At 39.6% G+C, this 24732-nt stretch overlaps 1 pseudogene; it reads right to left on the reverse strand.

The window, feature by feature from the left end:
- Positions 1-23335: 23335 nt before the first annotated feature.
- On the reverse strand, positions 23336-24118 carry LOC114025517 (annotated as a pseudogene).
- Positions 24119-24732: the final 614 nt, after the last annotated feature.

A 24732-nucleotide genomic window follows, 5' to 3' on the forward strand; every position in this document is an offset into this window, starting at 1 on the left:
ATATCATTGAATCTTATCACTTACTTTCAGTGAGGGTGAAGTGATTTGATTTATTCAACCAACAGTTGCCCTTCCAAGCTCTTGTTGCTGCTGTATCATACGTACCCCAGTGTCCATGCACATTGAGACTGCAGCCCCCTGAAACCTCTAGATCTTTTTCTTTTCCCCAGACATACTACTGTCTAGCCACATCAATCTTATCTCATTCTTAGGAAGTTGATTTTTAACCCCATATGTAGGACTTGAAATTTATCCCTACTAAACTTCCACTTCTTATATTGGTCCACTGTCTACCCAATCAAAATCTTTTTGCATCCTAATCATGTTGTCCATACGTTTGCCATTTCTCCCAGATTTGTGTCATCTGAAAATTTGAGAAGGATGCCATGTAGGCTTTGGTTAAAGCATTGAGGAAAATGTTAACTAGCACAGGGTCAATCACACATACTTCGGATCTCCTTCCAAGTTGAAGTAAACCCATTAATGACTTCTCTGTGGCTCCAGTTATCCATTATCTGCTCTTTTAAAAACAGGTTTTGTTGATGTTTCTTCTTTTTTAAATATCATTCTTATTTCCTAATAAGCCACCCCACACCCACCAATACAATTTTTCCTAATAACAAAGAGGTAGTGTTAAGTAAAACAGATACACTGGCCATATCTGTCATGACACCTATATGTCAGGGTCCCTCTACTGAGAGGAGAGAGAGCTCATCATCAGCTCTCTGGAGTCAAGATGGGTTATTGTATTGATCTGAATTTGGATACTTTTAGCGTTATGGTCTTTTACATTATTTTGGTCATCGTGTGTCTACTTTGCATAGGTCTTATATGTACTTATTTATGTACATGTTGTTTCTCTATGAAACTGTGACCTCCCTGAGGTCAGAGGCTGCTGGTATCCCTATCATGGGGCACAGTGCTTGGTACATGGTAAACTCTTTTTCTGGGTGTGGGGGGAGGTAATCGAGGTTAAGTGACTTGCCCAGGGTCACACAGCTAGTAAGTATCTGAGGCCACATTTGAACTCAGGTCCTCTTGACTTCAGGGCCAGTGTTCTATCCACTGTACCACCTACCTGTCCCCACAGTAAACTGTTTTAAAAATATGTTTTAAATTGTATTTTTTATTCTGAACTTAAACACCAAAAAAAAAATTATTTCTACCTACATATACAAGAGGACTGTATACAAAACTAAATTTCCATTTCATATAGTTTCCTTTTTAAAAAAGACAGTAATAATTCTACATGTCATTTTCAACTCTTTGTCTGTTCTTCCTTCCTATTCTCTTCTATGAATTTTAAAAAATGTTCAGTGCTCCCTTCCTTTTTGTACCACAATTGCTAACACCCCCTTCCTCCAATCTGTACTATCTTCTAATTTAAAACAGAGAAAGAAAAAACCAACATCATAACAGACAAGCACAATCAAGCAAAACAAATCCACATGGTGACCATATCCAAAACATGTATGTCTCTTTTTTCACATTGAGACCTAACATGCTTCCTCTTGGGTCCTCTGGAAACATGGTTGGTCATTGATCAGAGTCCTTAAGTTTTTTGAAGTTCTTTTTCTTTACAATGTTCTTGTCCTTGTATAAATTGTTCTCCTGGTTCTTATCACTTCACTCTGCATCACTTTGTACTACCCAAGATTCTCTGAAATGATCTCTTTCCTCATGTCTTATTGTATGATAATATTTCATTGCATTCATATACCACAATTTGTTAAGTCCTTCTCCAATTGATGAGAATCTTCTTTGTCCTTCAGAATTAAGATGTTTATTTTGTTAGTGTCTTCCCTGGTATTTTCTTCCATTTTAACCCCCTACTATATCCCCACTTGTTGCCCTGTTGAGTTTGATATTTTTTCTGCCAACCTGTATGTGTATGTGTATGTGTATGTGTATTCAACCTTCCTTTGTCCATTTCAGATAAGAGTGAGGTTTATCTGATGCCTATTCCCCTCACCCCTTCTTACATGTTTGCATACTCTTCTTCTCACCCATCCTAATTATGAGAAATAGCAAGTTCCACTCTTTTCTTTCTACTTTCTACATTAGTGTATTCCTTTCACCCTCCTTCTCTTTCCCCTCTTAAAATCATCAGAACTGAACCAATCCTCCCCCAAGTCCTTTGTTTCTTTTTTTTTTTCCTGGAATTCCTTCATATATCCTCTGAAGACATTAAGGTTCTGAAGAGACATTTGTTTCTTTTCCCCAATTAGAATGTTAGCAGCACAAAAACATATAGTCCCTTTCAATTGCTCAAATAATTCATCTTTCTAAGTTTCTCTAGTCTCTTATTGTTTACATTTCAAAGTTCCTACTTGGCTTTGGTCTTTTCATTAAGAAATGCTTGAGGAACAGCTAGGTGGCGCAGTGGATAGAGCACTGGCCCTGGAGTCAGGAGGACCTGAGTTCAAATCCAGCCTCAGATGCATAACACTCATTAGTTGTGTGACCCTGGGCAAGTCACTTAACCCCAATTGCCAAGTATAAAAACAAACAAAAAGAAATGCTTGAAAGTCTTTTATTCTATTAAAGATCCCCTTGCTGACCCCCAGGATTATACTCAACTTTGTAGGATAAATTGTTTTTGGTTGTAAGTCTATATCCTTTGCCTTTTGGAATATTGAATTGTAAATCTTGTCTCATTTTTTAGGGCATTCTTCTCCTCATTGGCTTTTTGGACCTCTTTTGCCATTTGGGTTAGGCTATTTTTTAAGGTGTTATTTTCTTCAGTATTTTTTTGGGTCTCCTTTAGCAAGCTGTTGACTTGTTTCTCATGATTTTCTTGCATCACTCTCAGTTTTTCCTCTACTTCTCTTACTTGCTTCTCAAAATCCCTTTTGAGCTCTTCCAAGGGCTGGGACTGATTCATATTTTTCTTGGAGGCTTTGGATGTAGGAGCTTTGGCTTTGTTGTCTTCTTCTGGTTGTATGTTTTGATCTTCTTTGTCACCGAAGTAAGATAATATAGTCTGACTCTTTTTGCGCTGCTTACTCATGATCCCGGCCAATTACCTGAGTTTCAGACTCTTTGTTAAGGTAAAAGTCTGCTTCCAGTGTGAAGAGTGTACTGTCCCAAGCTTCAGGGGTTTGTACAGCTGTTTTTAGAGGTACTTCTAGGGACCTGTAAATTTTCAGTTCTTCCAAGGTGCTATGATAGGGGGCGAGGTGTTTTCTCTTCACAGCCACAACAAGCTCTACCAAGCCAACGTTCCTCCTCGCCCCAGGACCGCCCCTCAGAACTGTGACCCAGATCCAAGCACTGGTAAAGCAAGAGATTCCTGCCTCAGCACTGGCAAAGCGAACCCTGCAATCTCCCTCTGATGAGCCACTCAATTCCCCCTCAGTCTGTGGGCCAGAAGCTCAGGAAAAAGCCGCGGCCCGGGGCCGCGCTCAAGACTTGCGACTGAGACCTAACTTCTCTTTCACCGCAGACACAGAGTTTTCCCACTGACCTTCTAAGTTGTCTTTGGTGTTCAGGGGTTGAGAAGTCTGGAAACTGCCACAGCTGCCCGTGATTCAGTCTTCTGAGGTCTGCTCCAGGGTCGCTGCAGCCTGTGCGCTCACACCAAACTGCACTCCTCTCCCAGCCCAGCGCGATATATCTTTCCGATCAACCATCCAGGCTGTCTTTGGCTGGAAATCTGTTTCACCCTGTCTTTTTGTGGGTTCTGCTGCTTTAGAATTTGTTTACAGTAATTTTTTTAGGTATTTGGAGGGCTTTGGGAGAGAGCTCAAGACAGTCACTGCTTTCCCTCCGCCATCATGGCTCTGCCTCCTTGTCTCATTTTTAATAAAGCTTTTAGGTATTATGTGATCCTGACTATTGTTCCTTAGTACTTGAACTCCTTCCTGAGTACTTGCAGTATTTTTCCTCAGATGTGGAGGTTCTGGATTTTGGCCATGACATTCCTGGGACTTTTACTTCTGGAGTTTCTTTGAGGAAATGATTCATAGACTACCCTGTAGCTTTATGACTTCCCTGGGTCTTTCTTGGAGGATCCTGCACTCTTGCTGCCTCAGAACACAGAGCCTTGAAGGTTCCAAGTGTCTTTAGTATGCCTCTGGTTTCTCTGGGAGGCTGCCAACTTGTTAGTTGAAGCTGATGCCTGCCTTGCTGGCAGCCCCTTTTCCTGCTGCCTGGGCTTCCATCCAATTTTTTGTGTGTAGTTCTGGAGTGGAAGGAGTCACTTACTGTAGTTTCTTATTGCATTTCTTAATTGTTGTTTGGTCTAGTGTGAATTTCAGGTTTTTGCTGGAGTAGGTATGTGGAAGTTGGTAGTCTGATTCTTTTTAGTCACACATAGTAAGCTCTTAATGAATGTTTGCTAATTGATTGATTGCTTATGTAATACCCTCCCCTTTGTTAGATCCCTAAACTTGCACTGACATTGGTGGGTTGGGTCCCCAGACAGGTGACTACTACTATTCTTAAGGTTCTAGGGGGTAAGCCTTTAGGTAGCTATTTTCCTCAACCTGACCAGTGTACTTCTCCTTCCTAATCAAGCAGTAGACTCAGTTTTTCACAAAAGTATTCACCCAAATGGTGAAATAAGAACAGTAAGTTGCAAAGCACTGCTCACCCCCAACTGCCACATATGCACCTGGGTTGTATCTCCCACAAATATACACAGTGTGCAGAAACTCAAAGTGCGATAGCACTGAAGCATACATATAGGAAACATGTGGCCAAGGTAACTCAGAACTCTTGGACTCTATGAACCCAGTGACTTTTCTTTCTCTGTAGCATCCTCTCAAAGTTTGCTGCAGGGCATGGCATCAGTGATAGACTAGTTGCCCTGCTCCTCAACTAGGCTGTTTTTTTTTAACTGAATGGGTCAATACAAACCTAGGCTCAGTCAAATAGGTTGTACAACTGGCACCTCAGCAGGCTTGGCTGCTGTTGGGCTGGACCAGGCAGCCTCCAGGCATGGCTTCAAGTCAGACTGGGTCAGGCATAGCAATCAGCTGTTGTGAAGCTATTGGTATACTGGGCCAAGCAAGGCAACTACTGTACTGGGCCAAGGCAGGTTGCTGTTCCACTAGGATGCTACTGCCAGACTGGTCCAGGCTCAGCTATTCACAGGGAGTGACAGGCATCCCTGCTGGATGGGTTGATTTGCTACTCTCTCTGGACTCACTCTCCAGTAGACAGTTACAATCTTTCACTGCCTTCAGCTACTGTTAAGCTGTGTTAAGCTCTCTCTGGGTGTTACTGAGGTTCAACTGGGTGTTACCGAACTCTTTCCAACTAGAGTGTTACAGTGTTAATTTCAGCTAGAGCAATGCCTCTTAGATGATTGATAGAAGCCTCTCCTCTTTGACTTCCTCAGAATGGGAGGGTGCATAAAAGGGAAGAGGTGAGGAAGAAGATAGAGGGGGATGTATAATGTATCCTGATCAAGTCAAGGGCTAACAATGAAGAAGAGAGATTACAGGAGAATGGATGATGAGGGAATGTGAAGGATTGAAAAAGGGAGAAAGAAAGGGGAAAACTTTGTTTCAGTGGTGAGAGGGGGCATCACAGTGAATACTCCTATGGGAGAAGAGAGATATTCTATAAAAGGAAATAGAGACCTCATAGTGGGTATTATCTGCTGGGATTTGGTACTTGGAGAGACTGATCAGTCTTCCTGCCTTAGGAGAAGGGGAATCTGAACTCCTGAGGGAAATGGACACCTTGAAGAGTGAGAGGGCATGGATCCAGGGAGGTGACTCCAAGAAAAATGGGAATGGGGTGGGAAATGATCGATTAGAGGGCAAAGATCAATAATTAACAGCACAGTCAGGGACATAGGAAAATTGGTTATGTTGTTTTAGTTCCCTCATTTGTATAAACTCAATAAGAATCTGGAAAGCATAAATAAAAATGGAGTTACTTCTGAGCCAGGAAAGATTGTTGAATATAAGAATCAGTCAATGAATAAGCATTGATTAAATGCCTACTGTGTGCCAAACACTGTCCTAAGCTCTGGGGCTACAATGAAAGATAAAAGACAGTCCCTATTCTCAAGGCCTTCACAGTTTAATGAGGGATACAACAAGCAAAGAAATATGTACAAACTCAATGGAATTGTTAAATTTAACACCTTGGAGTTTGGAATCTTGGAGTTTGTAGCTTAGGGTTTTTTTCCTGGAGATGATCTATGAATTCTTTTGACTGGTACTCTGCTTTCTATGTTCAGAAATTCTGGGCAGTTTATTTCTGGCACTATGATGTTCAAGTTTTTTGACTTGTCTGTTCTTCTGGAAGCTTTATAATCCTTAAGTTGTCTCTACATATCTTGTCTTTGAGATCTTTTGCTTGGATAACGTATAACCCTGGGTAAGTCACTTAACCTCTATTTGCCTTAGTTTCTTCAACTACAAAATGGAAATGATAATAGCACCTACCTCCCCAGAGTTATGCACTTAGCACAGTATTAGGCATATAGTAGGTTCTATATAAATGCTTATTCCCTTCCCTCCTTCAGCTCTCTAGCCCCATGTCACAGAGTGTTGCTATCCTGCTATCACAGTCTGAGCTTTTTGTTGTTCAGTCATGTCTGACAGTTCATGACTCTATGGACCATAGCACTCCAGGCCCTTCTATCCTCCATTATCTCTTGAAGTCTGTCCAAGTTTGTGTTTGATGTTTCTATGACACTCTCTATTCATCTCATCCTCTGCTATCTCCTTTTCCTTTTGCCTTCAATCTTTCCTAACATCACGGTTTTTTCCAATGAGTCCCATCTTCTCATCTTGTGGCCAAAGTATTTAAGTTTCAGCTTCAGTATTTGACCTTCCAATGAATAGCCTGAATTAATTTCTTTAAGTATTGACTGATTTGTCCTCCTTGCTGTCCAAGAGACTGTCAAAAGTCTTCTCCAGCACCACAATTCAAAAGTGTCAATTCTGTAGCACTCAACTTTCCTTATAGGCCAACTCTCACAGCCTTACATTGCTACTGGCAATAGCTTTGACTATACAGACCTTTGTTGGCAAGGTGATGTCTCTGCTTTTTAGTCTGCTGTCCAGATTTGCCATAGCTTTCTTTCTAAGGAGCAAGTGTCTTATAATTTCATGGCTGTAGTCACCATTTGCAGTGATCTTTGAGCCCAAGAATATAAAAGCTGACACTACTTCCATTTCTTCTCTCTCTGTTTTCCAGGTTCCTCAGGACACAATTAAGACGATCTGGTACTCCCATCTCTTTGAGGACTTGCCATATTTTGTAGTGATCCACACAAAGGCTTTAGTGTAGTCAATGAAGCAGAAGTAGATGTTTTTCTGGAACTCCCTTGCTTTTTCCATAATCCAGTGAATGTTGGCAATTTGGCCTCTAATTTCTCTGCCTCTTCGAAAATCAACCTGCTTTTCTGGTAATTCTCAGCATATTGCTGAAGCCTAGCTTGCAGAATCTTAAGCATAACCTTGCTGGTGTGTGAAATGAGTGCAATTATTTGGTAATTTGAACGTTCCTTGGCATTGCCCTTCTTTAAGATTAGAACATAAACTGATACAGTGGCTATGGTTGTGTTTTCCAAATTTGCTAGCATATATAGTACAATACTTCAATAACATCATCTTTCAGGGTTTTAAATAGCTCAGTTGAAATTTCATCATCTCCACTAGCCTTATTATTAGCAGTGCTTCCTAAGTCCCACTTGACTTCATTCTCCAGGATGTCTGGCTCTAGATCAGTAACCACATCATGGTTATTGGTGATGTTAAGATCTTCCTTGTACAGTTCTTTTGTGTATTCTTGCCACCTCTTCTTAATCTGCTTCTGTTAAATCCCTACCATTTTTGTCTTTACCATTCTGTTTTCTTTTATTTCTTTGCATTGCTCATTTAAGAAAACCTTCTTATCTCTCCTTGCTATTCTCTGAGATTCTACATTCAGTTGGGTATCTTTCCCTTTCCCTTTCCTTCTTTCTTCAGCTATTTGTAAAGCCTCATCAGACTGCCATTTTACTTTCTTGCTCTTCTTTTTTCTTTAGAATGTTTTTTGTTGCTGCCTCCTATACAGTATTGTAAACATCTGTCCATAGTTCTTCAGGCACTCTATCTACCAGATCTAATCCCTTAAATCTGTTCATTACTTCCACTTCATATTCTCCTTCTATACTACTCCATGTGGGGATCTTATCAGCTCCCATAGATCTAATTACCATCTCTATGCTGACACTTCTCATATCTTCATTGGGAGCATCCTAGGTAGAAGAGGGTTTGAGGAGGGAGGGTAGGAAAGTTGAAGATAGCTGATGCTAGACAAATCTCTCCTTCATTCTCCAAGCTGGCTATTAAGCTAAAATGATATCTATCTGTCAGACATAATAGTAATAAATAAAAAGTATAAGTCAGTGAATATTATCTAGCCCCTACTATGTGCTAGGCACTGTGCTGTTATGGGTATACAAAAAAGACAAAAGCTCTAAAAGCTCTGTGCCCCAAACTCTCTGCTGACCTCCAGTTTCTCATCTCCAACAGTCTTTTAGATATCTCAAACTAGATGTCCAGTAGACATCTTAAACTAAATATGTTCAAAACTGAACAAATTGTCTTTCCCCCTAAACTCTCCCTCAGACTTCCCTATTGCTGTCAAGGGCAGCATCGTCTTCCCTGTCCCTTAGTCAACACAGACTCCTCACTATCTCTCACCCCCCCTCCCATATCCAATCTGTTGCCAAGGCCTGTTGATTTTACCTTTGTAATATCTCTTGCATATTCTCCCTTCTCTCCTCTGATACTGGTACAGGCCTTCATTACTTCATACTTGGACTATTACAATAGCCTGCTTGTGGGTTTCCTTGCTTCAAATCTCTTTCCACTCCAATTCACTTTCCAATCAGCCATTAAAAGTAATTTTCCTAAAACTCAGGTCCAATCATGTCACTCCCCTACTCAATAAACTCCAGGGGCTCCCTATTGCCTCTAGAATCAAATACAAAAGGCTCTGTTTGGCATTCAAAGCCCTTTATAACCTAGCCTCTTCCTACCTCTTCAGTCTTTTTACACCTTACTTCTTGACAGTTACTCTTTGGTTCAGTTACACTGGCCTCCTGGCTATTCCACCAACAAGACCCTTCATCTCTCGGCTCTGGGCATTATCTCTGGCTGTCCTCTGTGCCTGGAATACATTCCCTCCTCTGCTGTACCTACTGACCTCCCTGTCTTTCTTTAAGTCCCAACTAAAAGGAAACCTACAGGAAACCTTTCCCAACCCCTCTTAACTCTAGTGCCCTCCTGTTAATTTTTTCCCTTTTCATTCTGTATATAACTTGCTTTGTCTATATTTGCTTTCATATTGACTCCTTAAAGGCAGAGATGGTCTTTTGCCTCTTTTTGTATTTTCAGAGCTTAGCACAGTTCCTAGCACAAAGTAGGGGCTTAATAATGCTTATTGTCTCATTACTATTATTATTATGTCTGGCAGATAGACATAATTTAGCATGATACCCCTTTCAGAGACTGAAGGAGAGATTTGTCTAGCATCAGCTGCCCTGAACCTTTCCTACCCGCTCCTCTCAACCATTCTATCTAGGGTGCTCCCAATGAAGGCACTGTCCTTGGGTCTCCTCTCTGCTGAGGTGGGGTAGATCTCAGATCATCACTATCTGTGCAGCCTCCAGGTATACATTCAGATAGCTCATGTGAGTGTATAGATTGTATGAATAATGTGTAACTTTCCCAAGTCATATTCCAATTACGGGTTTTGTCTCAGCAATACCTATGATGTCATTTGTCCTTTAGCCTTCAGATCTGTAATTGACTTTGTTATCCATACTTTGTGCATTTGTGCACCAACATCTGAAGCCATAGATTTGATTTCTTATGCCTTTGTTAGGTTTTTGCTTGTCATGACTTGCTCAGTATCTTTATTGCTATTTTTCTTACATGAATTTCTATAACATCTCTTTAAAAAGTTTTATTGATGCCTTTTGTTTTTACATATTCATTTTCAAATCTATCTCCTTCCCAGCCCTGTGAGCCTTCTCTTATAACAAATCATTTTTAAAATGTTCAGTAAAATCAACTGACTTATCAACATGATAATATATGCAACATCCACCCATAGGGAAAGGAAGATGCATTTTCTTATTTCTTCTCTAGGGCTAAGCTTAATCATTATAATTATAAAATATTCAGCTTCATTCAATTGTCTTTTTTTCTATTTATTTTGTTGTTCTAGTCATTCTCACAAGCTTTCAGGGATTAATGAAATAACTAGGGGTGGATGGGAAGAGAGAGAATAGGTGATCATGAGTGTTTGGAAGAAAGAGTAGGAGGTCTAGAAGAGTGAATGAAAAGCCCAGTGGTAGGGTGGTCATGGAGTATATTGTCTTCCCAGTTCCATTCTCCACCAATTTATACGTCTTCCCATGTTTCTCTGCATTTCCGATGGTTGTCATACAGTGCAACAACAGCTCATTGCACTGATATTCTACAACTTGCTTAAACATTTCCTAACTGATGGAAACCTACTTTGTTTCCCATTTTTTGGCTACCAGAAAAATGCTGCTATGATGATTTCAGTATATATAGGCCCTTCCTTTCCATCTTTGACCTCCTAGGAGTAAAAGCTCTGCATATACTTGAATTTTAAGCATAATTCCAAATTGTCTTCCAGATTGGTTGGATCAATTTTTATTCACTCCACCAACAATGCATTAGTGAGCCACAGCTCTAGCAACAGTGTATTCCTGTGCTCATCTTCCAGAGGCACCTCCAGTATTGACTTGTCCCATCTTTAGTCATTTTGACCAATTTGCTGGTGTGTGGTGAAACCTCAAGGTTGTTTTTATTTGTATTTTTCTTATTATTAGTGATTTAGACTTAGAACATGCTCTTATATTGTTGTTAATAGCTTTTAATTCTATTGAGAAATGTTAGTTCATATACTTTGACTACTTCTCTACTGGGGAGTGACCTTTTCTCATATTCTTTTGTTAATTTTTTATATGTCTTGGTATTTGTATGTCTTGATATCCATCAAGCCTGAAGAATGTCTGTTCCTCAGATTAGAGACAGTCAGGTGCCGCAATGGATAGAGGGCTGGGCTGGTCAAGAAGACCTGAGTTCAAATTTGGCCTCAGACACTTACTAACTGTGTGATCCTGGGCAAGTCAGTTAACCTCTATCTGCCTCAGTTTTCCCAACTGTCAAATGGGGGTAATAATAGCTCCTACCTCACAGAGTTGTCATGAAGCTCAAATATATAAGGTGCTCTGCAAACCTTAAAGTGCTCTATAGATGTGGGCTGTTGGGGCAGCTAGGTGGTGCAGTGGATAGAGCACTGGCCCTGAAGTCAGGAGGACCTGAGTTCAAATCCGGCCTCAGACCAAACACTTGACACTTACTAGCTGTGTGACCTTGGGCAAGTCACTTAACCCCAATTGCCCTAAAAAAAAAAAAGAAAGATAGATGCGGGCTGTTATTATTATAAATGGCTCATAGAGGTTAACTAAATGACTTCCCCAAAATCACAGAGATAAATGTCAGAGATAACATTTGAATCTAGGTACTCTGATTCCAGAATCAGTGTTCTTTTCAATGTACCATGCCTGTGCCAGAGCCTGTACTAGGCCTTAAGCTTGGTTCTTTTTTTTATTAATTTATTTTAATTTATCAACAATCACTTCCATAAGCTTTTAAGTTTTAAATTTTTGTCCCTCTCCCTCCCCAAGAGGGCGTGTAATCTAATATAGGCTATACATATAAATTCCTATTAAATGTATTTTCACATTAGTGATGTTGTAAGTAAGAATTAGAACTAATAGGAGGAACCCCCAGAAAGAGGAAACAAAATGCAACAGAAGAAAAAAATAGTAAATAGTATGCTTTGATCTGCATTCAAACTCCACAGTTCTTTCTTTGGATGTGGATAGCATTTTCCATCATGAGGCTTTTGGAGATGTCTTAGATCCTTGTATTGCTGAGAGGGGTTAAGTCTATCAAAGTTAGTCATCACTCAATGTGGCTGTTACTGTGTGCAACATTCTCCTGGTTCTGCTCACTTCACTCAGCATCAAACCATACAAGTCTTTCCAGGTTTATCTGAAGTCTGCCTGTTCATCATTTCTTATAGCACAATAGTATTCCATTATATTCATATATCACATTCACAATTATGATTTCTATCTGTGTCTTTCTCTCCATCCTCCCCCCCTTTATGCTTTTATTTCTCCTTTATCCTTTTTCCTCCTCACTAATGTTTTGCTTTTGACCACTGCCTCCCTCAGTCCCACCTCCCTTCTATTAGCCCCCTCCCTTTTCTTTTCCGTTTTCCCTCCTATTGTTTATAGGGCATTTTAGATTTCTATGCCTAACTGATTATGTTATTCCCTTCTTGAACCAAATCTGATGAGAGTAAGGTTGAAACAATGCTCATCTCCCTCCCTTCTTTCCCTCTGCTGGAATAGGTTTTTGTGCTTTTTCCTGTGATGAATTTACTCTTGTCTGCCTCCTCCTTTCCTTTTCTCTCATTAAATTTTCTTAGATCAGATTAATTCACTTACTTGGATCCATTTAACCCACTTGATTAGATTTTTTTCATCATTACATCAAAGTCAATTTATACCCACCCCCTTTATGTATGCCCCTTTGACATAGTGTAATAACAATACAGTTCTCAAGTGTCATCTTCCCTTGTAAGGATGTAAACAGTTTACCCTTATTAATAACACATTGTTTCTTTCTGTCCCATTTACCTTTTTATGTCTCTCTTGAATCTTGTATTTGCGGATGAAATTTTCTGTTGAGCTCTGGTCTTTTTATCAGGAAGGTATGAAAGTACCCTATTTCGTTGAATATCCATCTCCTCCCCTGAAAGATCATGCTCATTTTTGCTGGGTTAAGCTTGGTTCTTGAGACAGAGCCAGTCTCCTTTTTGCCTATGAAAGAAAGACAAATACTAGGTTGCCCTCAGTCCTGTCTTGGTCTGCTTCGGAAGTAGCAGTGGTGGAAAAAAGGGCAGAGGTTAGCAGGAATCACATTTTGTGTCTTTTCAATTTACCTCATTCTATCTTTATTTTTTTATTTAACAAATATTTATTTTCTTTCTCTCTCAAGTACCTGCCTCTCCCAATTCAACAACAACAACAACAACAAAAGAAAAAGAAAACATCCAAAAAATATGCAGAGAAAGCTAAACAAATTTCCACATTGGTCATCTTCACTGATTCCCTGGGGTTTTCCAAGTAAACCATCCTATCATCAGCAAAAATGGATAGTTTTAGCTCTGTTTTATCTATCTTTATTCCTTTAATTTCTTTCATTTGTCTTACTGCTATTGTTAGCATTTCCAGAACTATATCAAATAATAGTGGAGAGAGTGGGCATCCTTGTTTCACCCTATATTTATTGGAAAAGGTTCTGGTGTATCCCCCATTGCAGATGATGCTTACTTTTGGTTATAGATAGATTTTTATGATACTAAAAAAGTCCCTCTATATCTATATTTTGTAGGGTTTTTTTTTTAAAATAATGAAGCAGTGCTTTCTTTCTGGTTGCTTGTACTATTTTTTCCTTGACCTGGGAGCTCTGAAGTTTGGCTATAATATTCTTGGTAGGTTTCATTATGAGTTCTCTTTCAGAAGGTAACTGGTGTATTCTTTCACTTTCTAGCTTTCCCTTTGCTTCTAAGACATCAAGGCAGTTTTATTTTTATGATTTCTTGAAATAGGATATCTAAACTCTTTTTTTTTGCTTATGGCTTTCAAGTAGTCTGATGATTCTTAAATAATTTCTCCTCAGACTATTTTCTAGGTCAGTTGTTTTTTCTATGAGATATTTCACATTTTCTTCTAGTTTTCAGATTTTTGACTTTGTTTTTATTATTTCTTGTTATCTGATGGAGTTATTAGCTTCCATTTGGACAATGCTAATTTTCAAGGTATTATTTTCTTCAATAAGATTTTGTACCTCATTTTCCAAGCTGTTAATTCTGTTTTAATTTCTTCCCTACAGTTTGTCTCTTCCCATTTTTCCTCTACAACTTTCATTTGTTTTTTAAAATCATTATAGTTCTTTTCTTAAACTCCTGGTTTAATTCTTCTTGGAACTTTTGTTGGGTTTGTATCCAAAGTGTGTTTTTTTGAGACTTTGCTTGTGAATGTTTTCAAGTCATTCTCTCCTTCTCTGTTTGTGTCTTGGGCTTCCCTCTGCATAGTAATTATTACAATATTCCAATGGATCGACTTCCACATGTAAGGTGTATCCTGCCCATGTAAGATTTATATTTTTACATGGGTGTCTAAATTTAGCTCATGAGGAGGCACAGATAGATATGTATGGAATTTTGCCCCATCCCTCTCTTTGGAAGACTTTGATTTTTTCCTGTAGTGAGGCTGTGAGGTTGTTCACTCTGTTATCCTCTGGGAGGGGATATTGGACTGGAATTCTATATATCTACTATCCCTAAATATTCCTGATCGACTGGCATGATTTTTAGATTAAAATAAAAATCAAAAATGCTAGCTTCCTTGGTCAACATCTCTTAAAGGGAGAGGGCACCACAAGCTTATACCCTCAGACCTGATTCCTTCCCGTATAGTGGATAGTGAGTAAACCTATTTATCTAAGCAAATAGCAAATAGAAATTGAAGTTCTACAGATTAGAATGTACCTTCCTTTCCCCCAATAAAAACCCCTGAGAGTGAATCTCTCCCACTAGGAGTGAGAGGTCATCTCAGTCAACTAACATTTATGAAGTGCCTACTATATGTCAGGCACTGTGCTAAGCATTAGAAACACAAAGAAAGACAAAAACCAATTCCTGTTCTTAAGGAGCTCATAGTCCAATGGGGGGACAACACACAAGTAAGATATAGACAAGATAAAATGGGAGTAGTCTTAGAACAAAAGCACTAAGATTAAGGAGGATTGGGAAAGTCTTCTTGCAGAAGCTATTAGTTTATCTGAGACTTCAAGGAAACCAGGAAAGACAAGAGGCCAAAATGAGGAGGGAGAGAGTTTTAGGCATGTAAATGCCCAGAGATAGGTGATAGAGTGTCTTGTACAAGATACATCAAGGAGTCCAGTGTCACTGAATCACAGAATAGAATGAGGTTGAGTAAGATATAAAATGACTGGAAAGGTAGGAGAAAGTAAGTTATAGAGGGCTTTGAATGTCAAACAGAGGACTGAATTTTGATCTTGGAGATGAGAGGGAACCACTGGATTTTATTAAGTAACATGGCTAAAGCTGCACTTTTAGAAGATTACTTTGGCAGCTGAGTGGAGGATGGACTGAAGTAGGGAGAGACTTATGACAGGGAGATCAATCGGCAGGCTATTGCAATGGTTTTGTTGTGAGGTGATAAGGGCCTTTTTTTTTTTAAGGCAATTGGGGTTAAGTGACTTGCCCAGGGTCACATAGCTAGTAAGTGTCAAGTGTTTGGTCTGAGGCCAGATTTGAACTCAGGTCCTCCTGACTTCAGGGCCGGTGCTCTGTCCACTGCGCCACCTAGCTGCCCCCAGTGTTAAGTGCCTATACCAAGGTTGTGGCAGTCTCAGAGGAGAGAAGGAGGAATGGGGTATTATAGGAGAGATGTTATGAAGGTAGAAACAATAGGCCTTAGCAGCAAATTGGATATAGGAGGTGAAAGAGAACGAGATGTCAAAGATGACACCTAAGTTATTAGCCTGGGTGACTGGGAAGATGGTTGTATCCTCTATAGTAATAGGGAAGTTAGGAAGAGGGGAGGGTTTGGGGGAAAAGAGAATGAGTTCAGTTTTAGACATGTTGAGTTTAACGTCTAATTCAAGACGTCTGAAGGACAGTTGGAGATGTGAAATTGGAGGTCAGCAGAGAGGTTAGGGCTCAACAAATCTCAACAGAGAGAGAGAGAGAGAGAGAGAGAGAGAGAGAGAGAGATCCTGATCTCACCCAAGGGGGGAATTCTTCAAAGTCTCTAGAAAAGCAAGCTGACAATGGAAAGAGAAACGGCCCTGAAGTCAGGAGGACCTGACTTCAAATCCGGCCTCAGACCAAACACTTGACACTTACTAGCTGCGTGACCCTGGTCAAGTCACTTAATCCCAATTGCCTTAAAAAAAATAATGAAAAGCAAGCTGAAAGTTTGAGACATGCTGGGGTACTGTCCCCTCTAACGTGTCTGTCAGTCCCCAAGCCTTTTTTTCTCTCCCCCGAATTGTCTGCATCCACAAGTGTCCCTCTTGAAGAAAGAATGAAGAATGTTTCTCCTCTCCAAAGCTCTGGCACCAATTCTCTTCTCACACAGGCAGCAACACTGAGTCATCATTCTCTCAACCAATCAGGAGAGTCTTTTGCAAAATGCTTCAATCTTGAAACCCAGGTTACACACTATTAACAGGAGAAATGCAAATTTAAATAACGCTGAAATTCCACCTCATACCTATCAGATTGGGAAAATGACAATTATTGGAGGGGCTGTGGGAAGACAAGTACCTTAATGCACTTTGGTGGAACTATTTCTGCAAAGCATTCTGTGAAGCAATTTGGAATTATAGTCTCAAAGCCTCAAAGTCAGTTTGGCCCAGCAACATTAGTACTAGGTATATATTCTAGAGATGTAAAGATATAGAGAAAGACCCTATATGTAAAAAAAAAAAATTATAGTGTCACTGCTTGTTATACTGAAAATAAAATGAGTGTCCATCAATTGGAAAATGACTAAACAAATTGTGATATATGAATATAATGGAATATTATTATGTAGTAAGAAATGATGAATATGAAGGATTCAGAGAAGCTTAGTAAGACCTGTATGAATTGATACAGAGTAAAATGTGCAGAACTAGGAGAATAATTGAATAATAACAGCTAGAATTTATACAGCCCTTTAAGGTTTGCAAAGTGCTTTACAGATATTGTCTCATTTGATCCTCACAACTACCTTGAGGGGTAAGTGCTATTATGGAAAAAGAAACTAAAGCAGAGGTTAAATGACTTGCTGAGAGTAACACAACTAGTAAATGCCTGTGGTCAGATTTGAACTCAGCTCTTCTTGACTCCAAGACCAGTACTTTATCTGTGATACCACATAGCCTCCACTCTTATACTCTACCCACCATAATATAAGAGGAAAAGAAATATTGAAAGATTCAAGATGTCTTATCAATGCAATGCCCCGTCACAATTTCAGAAGACTAGTGGCGAAGTATGCCTCCCAGTGCTTGGCAGAGAGGTGATGGACTAGAGATGCAAAAGAAAACATACATTTATCAGACACTGCCAAGGCATTGAATTTGTTGTGTGACTCTACTATTTTTTAAATTTGCTCTTTTTCTAGTTTTTTTAGTTGTATGCCCAATTCATTGATTTCCTCTTTTTCTATTTTATTCATGTAAGCATTTAGAGATATAAAACATCCCCTAAGAACTGCTTTCACTGCATCTCATAAGTTTTGGTATGTTGTCTCATTATTGTCATTCTCTTGAATGAAATTATTGATTGTTTCTATGATTTGTTGTTTGACCCAATCATTTTTTAGGATTAAATTATTTAGTTTCCAATTATTTTTAGTCTATCTTTCCGTGGCCCTTTATTACATGTAATTTTTATTGCATCATAATCTGAAAAGGATGCATTTAATATTTCTGCCTTTATGTATTGGATTGCGAGGTTTTTATGCCCTAGTATGTGGTCAATTTTTGTGTATGTGCCATGTACTGCCGAGAAAAGAGTATATTCCTTTCTATCCCCATTCAGATTTCTCCAGAGGTCTATCATACCTATCTTTTCTAATGTTCTATTCACCTTCTTAACTTCTTTCTTGCTTATTTTGTGGTTAGATTTATCTAGTTCAGAGAGGGGGAGGTTGAGGTCCCCCACTAGTATAGTTTTGCTGTCTATTTCTTCCTGAACTTCTCCTCTAAGAATTTGGATGCTATACCATTTGGTGTGTTTAGCAATGATATTACTTCATTTTAGTAGGATGTAGTTTCCTTCCTTATCTCTTTTGATAAGATCAGTTTTTGCTTTTGCTTTGTCTGAGATCAGGATTGCTACTCCTGCTTTTTTTACTTCAACTGAAGCATAATATGTTCTGCTCCAGCCTTTTCTCTTTACCCTGTGGGTGTTGCTTTTTCAAATGTATTTCCTGTAAACAACATATCGTAGGATTATGGTTTTTAATCCATTCTGCTATCCACTTCCGTTTTATGGAAGAGTTCCTACCATTCACATTCACAGATTACTCTCTGTGTCTTTCTCTCTATCCTTTTCTCCCCTGTTTATGCTTTTCTTTCTCCTTTCTCCTTTTCTTTCCTCACTAGTGTTTTGCTTTTGACCACCACCTCCCTCAGTCCCGCCTCCCTTCTATTAGCCCCCTCCCTTTTCTTCTCCTTTACCCTTACTACTTCTTCCCTCACTTCTATTCCCCCTCCCTTTTCTTTCCCCTTTTCCCTCCTAGTGTCTATAGGGCAAGTTAGATTTCTATACCTAACTATGTTATTCCCTTATTGAGCCAAATCTGATGAGAGTAAGGTTGAAACAATGCTCATCTCCCTCCCTCCTTTCCCTCAGCTGGAATAGGTTTTTGTGCCTTTTCCTGTGATGAATTTACCCTTGTCTGCCTCCTCCTTTCCTTTTCTCTCAGTACATTTTCTTAGTTAGATCAGATTAATCCACTTACTTGGATCAATTTAACCCACTTGATTAGTTTTTTTATCATTACATCAAAGTCAACTTATATCCACCCCCTTTATGTATACCACTTTAACATGGTGTAATAACAATATAGTTCTCAAGAGTTACAAATGTCATCTTCCCTTGTAGGGATGTAAACAGTTTACCCTTATTAATAACATGTTGTTTCTTTCTGTTCCATTTACTTTTTTATATCTCTCTTGAGTCTTGTATTTGAAGATGAAATTTTCTGTTGAGCTCTGGTCTTTTTATCAGGAAGGTTTAGAAGTCCCCTACTTTGTTGAATATCCATCTCCTCCCCTGAAAGATCATGCTCATTTTTGTTGGGTTGTAATCCAAGCTCCTTTGCCTTATGGAATATCATATTCCATGCCCTATGGTCTTTTAATATAGAAGCTGCAAGGTCCTGTGTAATCCTGACTGTGATTCCATGATATTTAAATTGTTTCTTTCTGGCTGCTTGCAGTATTTTCTCTTTGACCTGGCAATTTTGGAATTTGGCTACTATATTCCTTGGCATTTTCAATTTGGGATCTCTTTCAGAAGGTGATTAGTGTATTCTTTCTATGGCTATTTTACCCTCTGGTTCTAGGACCTCAGGGCAGTTTTCTTTTATGATCTCCTGAAAGATACTGTCTGGGCTCTTTTTTTCATCATGATTTTCAGGTAGACCAATAATTTTTAAATTATCTCTCCTGGATCGATTTTCCAGGTCAGTTGTTTTACCAATGAGGTATTTTATGTTTTTATCTATTTTTCATTCTTTTGTTTCTGTTTGACTGATTCTTGCTCTCTCATAGAGTCATTACCTTCCATTTGCCCAATTCTAATTTTTAACAAATAGTTTTTTTCTATTAGATTTTGTACCTCCTTCCCCATTTGGCCAATTGTATTTTTTAGGGACTTGTTTTCTTCAGTGTACTTTTTTCCAGTTGGCTAATTGTATTTTTTAGGGACTTGTTTTCTACAGTTAATTTTTGTCCTTCCTTTTCCAAGCTATTGACTCTCTCTTGCATACCTCTCATTTCTTTTCCCATTTTTTCTTCTACCTCTCTCATTTGACTTTTAAAATCCTTCTTGAGTTCATCTAAGAAGGCTTTTTGGGCTTCAGACCAGTTCATATTCCCTTTTGAGGTTCCATATGTGGGTTTGTTGACAATGTTGTCCTCTTCTGAATTTCTGCCTTGATCTTCCCTGTCCCCATAATAAGAATCTATGGTCATTGTCAATTTCTTTTTGCTCATGGTGTTTTCTTATTTCCTGACTTTTAAAAAATTAAGCTCTCCTGCCAGGGAACAGGGGGCACTGACCCAAGCTTCTTGTGCTGCGAGCCTGGGGCCTGGTCACTGACTTTGTGTGCTGGGGCCTCCGGTGCTGGCAATTAGAGGCTGTAGGGTTCTGGCAGCTTACCTGGTGTTGGGCTGGAATTAGCAACACTGGAGCTCTAGGGGTCGGGGTGGGGAGTCTGGCCCCTGGAGGATGCCTGCTCACCTGGGCCTTGCATTCCTTTCTTTGACTCCTGCTCACCGGGGCTTTGCAGACAGATGTTTCACTGCTGCAGGATGTTTTCCACCTGGAGCTTTCCCTCTTAGAGTTGTGCTTCCAAGAGTTTTGCTGTGGTACCAGGAGACTTGGCTGCTGGAGAACACTGTGGCATGTGGTGATTTTCTGAGCCAGTTTCCACCAGTTCCCCTACCTGTACTGGGGCACTCAGGGGCCCTGGTGTTGGTGCTTGCACCCTGGGGTTCAGGATATCCCCCTGGTATGCTGAGGTGGGGCTTTCCACTAGCTTGCTGGGATGCCTCTTGTTTCTGTACTGCTCCTCCTCCCCCAGAGTGAAAGGGGACTTTCCTGTTAATCTCCTAAGCTTCCTGGGCTACAGGACTGCTGTACCCCATGTTTCTGCTGGTTCAGCTGTTCCAGGGTTTTTCCTAGGGTAATATTTTCTGGGTTTTCAGAGGTCAATATGGGAGGGTGAGAACAACTTACTTCTTATTCCTCCATCTTGGCTCCCTGAAGCAGAATTGCTTGGTCATGTTTTATAGCTAGTCTGATAATTTTTAAATGATTTCTCTTTTCCTGGTCAGTTGTTTTTTATGAGATGCCTTACATTTTCTTCTTTTTCTTCCCTTTTCAGTCATTCAGTTTTGTTCTAGTATTTCTTGCTGTCTCATGGAATCATTCATTTCTGTTTTGTCCAATCTGATTTTCAGACAGTATGGTACTTGAGTCAGGTTTTGTATTTCTTGTCCTAAACTGTTTATTCTCCTTCTCTTTCTTTCCTCTAGAGTTCTCCCTCAATTCATATCATTTTAAAACTATTGCTTCCTATCTTTTATTCTTATAGTACTTGTGGAAAAGCCATTTTTTTAATCAGGGGCTTTGCTTGGAGGTCTTATGGAGTCAATCTCTTTTTCTGGCTTTGTGTCTTGAGCACCCAAGACTATTTCTTTTTTTGTAGAATGTGTTTTCTTTTGTTAACTTATTTTCCAGCCTTACTTCCTGAACTGGGACTTTGTGTCAGGACCAGGTTCTGCATTTCTGGAAGGAAAGGTGGCTCCTTTGGTGATTCTGATCTATTTGATCTGGGGCTTGTCACTGCTTCTTCTGGATCCTGAGTGCTGTGTTCTTCAAGGACCCCAGAGGTAGCTTAGGCCAGTGAGTTTTGCCTGCGGGGTCTGATGCAGGATGTAGCATGATTGTGCCTCATTCTCCCTTGTAGGCAGTTGGAGATTGTAGGGTTCTGGAAGCTTACCTGGTATCAGGCTGGAATCAGTAACACTGGAACTCTAGGGGTAGGATTGGGTAGTGTGGCCCCTGGAGAGTTCCTGCTCACCGGGATCTTTCCTTCCTTTAACTTTCTTCAGCTCCTTTCAGATGGATGTTGCAGGATGTTTATCTGCCTGAGGCCACTTGCAGTGCTGCTTCCCTTAGTTTTGCTGAGGCACTGGGAGACCCAGTTGCTGTAGAATGCTGGGGCACCTGGTGGTTTTCCAAGCTGGTTTCCACCAGTTCCCCTGCCCTCACTGAGGCACTCAGGAGTCCCAGCTGTTGGTATTTGCCTGCTCCAACACCTGGGTTTCAGGATCCTCTCCTGGTATGCTGAGGTAGGACTTTCTAGTAGCTGGCTGGGATGCCTCCTGTTCTGTACTACTCCCCTTCCCCCAGGGCAAGAGGGTCCTTTCCCGTTATTCCCTCAAGCTACCTGGGTTACTGTACTACTACACCCCATCTTTCTTCTGGTTCAGTTGTTCCAGGGTTTTTCCTGGGGTGATATTTTCTGGGCTTTCAGAAGTTAATAAGGGAGGGTAAGAGCGACTTAATTCTTACTCTGCCATCTTGGCTCCCGGAAGTGGAAGTAATCGACTATACTATTTTTTTTTAAAAGAAAGAATGGCTTCTATTTGGAGTCAGGAGGAGTTAGTGGTTTCATATAGATTTGAATAAGAAAGAAAGAAAAAAATCAAGCATCAATCAAACACTTAAAAGTATATAGAGGAAAACTGAAAGAAGGTCCAAAATGCACATGGCAATTTAGTTACCAACATGTTGAATTAATATTCCCATAAAATTGTACAAAACAGAAATTCATAGTTTCATATATAATCTCATTTTTGGTTCTTTGTATATTGAAATGTTTGTATTTGTTAATTATTATTAAGACCATAATAAAAATAATTTTTAAAATACATAAGAGAGGTACAACGAAGATCTTTGGAAATTTATGAGGGAGATATTCATTCATTTGAATGGCATTATTAAATGCCTACTATATACAAGGCATTAGAAGAAAAATAACCCATATCCATGTAGTCCTTGAGAGTTACAAAGCATTTTTGTATGTTATCTCATTTTTAAATCCAACACTATTATCTCCTGAGTCTACAAGCAGTTAAGGGCTTGTCCAAAGTCATTTTGTGGCAAGTAGCAGAGTTTGTCCTCAAACCTAACCCCCCACCATGTGAAAGCTGTATGAAAAGCTGCTTGAAGCGGCCATTTTTCTATGCATACTACTTTAACATAACCCCCAGAGATCTAGCCAGAGTAAAAAAACATTCCCAGACTTGCTATGATTTATTAGAAGTAGCATAGATGTCAGGCACAACTAAGTTCCATCAGTACTCAACAGATTAGAAGATTCTGCTTCTAGTGACATTTTCAGATTAAGTTGTTGATTTACCTAATGGTTTCTCTCTTCCCTAGAAGCTAACTCATTTAAATTGTGTTTGTTGGGCCTTAATTTAGCTCTTAAATGTTTGAAATTATTATTGTATCTCATTTAGAGATATCGATTTGATTCAGCATGCTTGATTAAACAAGGCTATGTACTAATGCGAAAATGACAAACAACATAATCTCTGTCCTCAAGATTGTAAAAATCTAATGGGGTGGGGGGGTATGTGACATGTACATATATAAGTGTGCTAGAAGTTGGAATTTGAAAAATTATTAAAACAGAGGGCCTGGAAGTAGTTTTGCTATGTTCTGATGATCTTAAAGAAAAGAAGGGAAGGGGAAAAGGAATACTGTAAGGAAGAAAGGGAGAAGAAGATGGGGGAAATTAGCTAACATAATTAGGGGGTACAAACAGAAGACTAGACAAACCAAGAGGAAGATGTAGGAGATGCTGATGACACTGGAACCACCCTTTCATCTGAACTAGTAAAACACACATGCACACAAAGTTGGATGTAGACATACATTCAACTCAAGAGGGAAGCAGCTGCATTACTTTGCTGAATCCATTTTCATCACCACAGAAAATACCAACTAACTTTAAAACCTTCAACTGCAATCCCTGATCAAACAAACCCGATTGACAGTTCAGTTTTGAAGTCAGTTGATCCAGTTAAAATGAAACCAGCCACATTCACTTTGTCTCCAGAAGCAAAAACTGCACAAGTCTCTGCTGCCTTCCTTACATGGTTGTGTCATTTTTCCATTCATAAATAGGAAAAATTGATAAAACACAAAGCAGACCGACCCCCCTACTGTATTTCTTTGGGAGATTCACAGTGAATTCGTGCAGGACTTCTCTTGTGTTTTCTTGCAGAGTGGCAAAGAGTGTACCACTACCATCTATTACAATAAAGACAAATTTGCTTTCATCACACTGTAAGACAGTGCAGTAAGAACCTCCACGTGGAATTTGTTGTCACACGGATACAGTGATGTATCGATTGGTTTGAAAGGTTCCAAGTCAATGTCAACTTTCTTTTCCTTTCCTTCTGTCACAATTGTTCCATGGTAAACAACCAGACCATTTGGAGATACTTTGTTATGGAGTTTGAGTCTTTGCTGTACAGATGAAAGGTGGTTTACATGAGATTTTATATCAGATACAATTCCAAACTAAGCTGCTAACATTTTTGTAATTTGACAAATCTGATCTTTGGCCTCCCGAAGATCAATGTGCCATTGGGCTCTTGATGAGCTTCTTTATCTTCCAGATCTCCATGTTTCTATCTACAGCGCTGGAATTGTCAGCCATCTTCTCCTCCCTAAAGGCCCAGTCCCAGGTGGCAGTGGCTCCTCCCTGGCAGCAGAGTCTTAAGACACCCAATAATTATGATTTTTGAAATATGTTGTTTGATGTTTTAGTGTAAGTGATAGGACTTCAGTATGGAGTCACTTAGCTAAGTGGTCCTGATGACCATAAATAGATAAGCAAGTGGTCCTGATGACCATAAACAGATAAGGTATATATCACCTGAAATCTCATCATCATGTTGTTTAACTCAGCTTTGCATACTCAAACCTTCTCAACTTCCTTAGCCTCCTCTGTCTCTTGATTAGGGGGCTAGAGAGTTGAGCACTAAACTCCTACCAAAGCTTTCTTTTATAGAGGGCTGGGATCTGGACTTTCCAGATAACTGCACTTTTCATCTTCAGCTCTGCTTTATTTCAACTCCCTGGAACACTGGTTTCCCCTGGTGGTTCCTCCTCCTCCCACTTCCCAGCTTCCTTTTATGTGTTGTCTTCCCCCATTCTATTGTAAACTCCTTGAGGGCAGGGATTGATTTGTATACCCAGATTTTAGCATAGAGCCTGGTACATAGTAGGCATCAATAAATGTTTATTGAATTGAACTGAATTGAAAAAGCT

This window comes from Vombatus ursinus, unplaced genomic scaffold (genome assembly GCF_900497805.2).
Source record: "Vombatus ursinus unplaced genomic scaffold, bare-nosed wombat genome assembly UNPS02014831.1, whole genome shotgun sequence".
Lineage (NCBI taxonomy): Eukaryota > Metazoa > Chordata > Mammalia > Diprotodontia > Vombatidae > Vombatus > Vombatus ursinus.